Raw genomic sequence first — 2,694 nt, 5'->3', positions numbered from 1 at the left:
CAGTAAGAAAAAATCAGCAGTCATGATTTTTAATGATAATGAATGTTGTGAGCATTGGATACAGAAGGTCATGCTAGAGATAACACATAAATACAAATATCTGGGCGTATAGATAATCATTGTGATTGAGTATCTAAAGGAGCATGAAATATACGTAACGGCTAAAGGTAACAGGAATGCAGCAGTGATGAAAAACAGAGCACTGAGGAATTACAAAACGTATAATGCTGTGAGAGGAATATGAAAAGGGGTCATGGTTCCTGGTCTGACGTTTGGCAATGTGGTCTTGTGCATAAGATGAGAAGTTCAAGCAAGATTAGAAATTAAGCAACGTGGTATAGGCACGCTTGCTTAAGGAGCTCACGGGAATACAAGAAATCAGGGAGTTCAAGGTGATAAAGGATGGACATCAATCAAGGGTATACAAGCTAGCAGGAAGATAACATTTGAGAAGCGATTGAGAGAAATGACGGAGGAGCGTTGGGCTAGAAAGGTGTTCAGCTACTTGTACATGAAGAATGTCAATACAATATGGAGGAAGCGAACCAGGAAATTCACGGGTAAATTTTTAGAAAGCAGCATGTAGCCAAACCAAGAAGACCTATCGGTTAAGAAGAAGGTGAAGGAAACGGAGACCAACATGTGGAGAATCGGCATGATTAAGAAATCCGCTCTAGAGATCTATTGGAATTTTAGGCAGGAAACTGCCAAGGAAAGGATCTATGATAATTCTCGGGGTATTTCTATGCTGTATGAGGCCAGGACGGGAGTATTGCCAACCAAGACTTATCGAGCCAGATACGAAGGGGTAGACATAGTATGCAGTGCGTGTCGACAGGTGGAGGAAACTACCGAACACTTGATAATGTTCTGTAAAAAGCTTCACCCTACAGTTCAGGATGATAGTGCAGAGTTTTTCAAAGCACTGAGGTTTAAGAACAGGGAGGGGAAAATAGACTTTAATTGGGTAGAAATAACTAAAAGGAGGTTATCTGATTGGTAGCTAAAATCAAGGCACGAGTGAAAATTAAATCGTTCACAGCAGAGTACTAGTTCTCAACTTCACTATTTAAAAGAAAAAAAAAGAAAAATCTAGTTTTTGGTTCACTAAGTATTACGGCTAGGTGGCGTTAGGCACCACCCGATCTAAAGGGTACAGCCATATCACTCCATCCATCCATTCAGCTGGAGTGGTCAACATCAAGCGCCCCCTAGATCCCCCTTTTCGAGATGAACAAAACCAATACAAGCCATAACATCTATCAGGTATCAAACTTCATGATTTCAAGGCGCACTACAAGCTCAGCCACACAGGAGGCCTGATGATGCGTCCCGACCATGTGCACACGCTTGACGCCGGCGGTATTGAAGGGGTAGCGGGGGCAACCTGTGGTGAGGCAGCTGGTGGCGGGGTAACGATATCAGCAGGTGGCAAAGAACTGCTACACTAAGGCACTGGACAAGTAGAAGTCTACAGCGGGGTTGGGGATCATTCTGGCAGTGGATTTATGCTGCTGAAGTCACCACCAACCAATGGCTGACTCTGCTGAGGAACGAAAAGTTCACCATCGCCCGATGCCTGAGACTGCTGAGGTATCAGATGTCTCCGGTTGCGAGCAAAAGCCTCTGCGCCCGTCTGTACCACATAAGAGCGTGGGCGCTGCGCGGGACTGAGCACTGTGCCTGCATACTCTGTGTCCCGAATACACACTCACTTCTCCTTCTCCAGAGGATGTAAGTCCTTCTCAGCGTGCCGACGGTTCAAATCTTGACACTGGCGGCGACGTTGGGCCAGGTCACGCATGTTGAAGTCGGCAGCGCAAGGAGATTTGGGAAGAAGTGTGGCTGTAGGCACAGGAAGGTGAGTCCGGAGGCTGCATTTCATCAGCAGCTGAGCGGGGCTGTAGCCGGTGACGCCAGGTGCATTGCTGTACGACAGGAGAGCCAAGGGCCAGTCCGGATACTTTTTGAAGAGTTCTTTGACCGTCCACACCATGCGCTGACTTCACCGTTAGGCTGAGGGTACCTGGGACTGATGTTGATATGAGAGAAGCCGTAATTCGGGGAGAAGGCGCGCAACTCTGCCAACGAAAATTGCTTTCCGTTGTCGCGGACGAGTGTCTCAGGTATCTATATCTTGCAAAGACAATTTTGATAATGGAGATCACCGCCGTGGATGTCGTAAAGCGAAGGGTCAGCACTTCGGGGTACCTTGAGTATTAGTCGACGAGGAGAAGGTAATCTTCTCGGTCGTGAAGAAAGATGTCCACCCCGACCCACTCCCAAGAGCGGCTAGGCATTACCGTAAGAAGCAGTGGCTCTGCTCACTGTACCCGCGTGGTGGTGCAATTGGGACAGTTTTTCACCATGGTCTTAATCTGGTTCCCCATAGTTGGCCACCAAACAGCCCCCTTGGTGATGGTGTGGCAGTGGTTAACTCTAAGGTGCCCATCGTGAATCAGGGAAAGGACGTGCTTGCGCAGAGATGTGGGCACCAATAGGCTTCCACTTCAGAAAAGGCCGTCATTGATAGTTATTTCAACAAGACGAGCCCAAAACTGACCCATGTTGCGGGACAGATTCTGCTTCCGAGGCCATCCTTGCTGGCAGTAAGCCTTGAGCTGCGCGCACTCCCAATCTGCAGCCTGGCGAGCTCGAAAGTCGTCGAGTAGTACCGCAAAAGTGGGAAGAATA

The 2,694-nt window shown here is 48.0% G+C and overlaps 1 pseudogene; it reads right to left on the bottom strand.

The window, feature by feature from the left end:
• Positions 1 to 1,287: 1,287 nt before the first annotated feature.
• On the bottom strand, positions 1,288 to 1,996 carry LOC142777127 (uncharacterized; annotated as a pseudogene).
• Positions 1,997 to 2,694: the final 698 nt, after the last annotated feature.

This window comes from Rhipicephalus microplus, chromosome X (assembly GCF_043290135.1).
Source record: "Rhipicephalus microplus isolate Deutch F79 chromosome X, USDA_Rmic, whole genome shotgun sequence".
Classification (NCBI taxonomy): Eukaryota; Metazoa; Arthropoda; class Arachnida; order Ixodida; family Ixodidae; genus Rhipicephalus; species Rhipicephalus microplus.
Note: the sequence above shows the minus strand (reverse complement) of the source record. Positions and strands in the feature narration are given on the sequence as shown.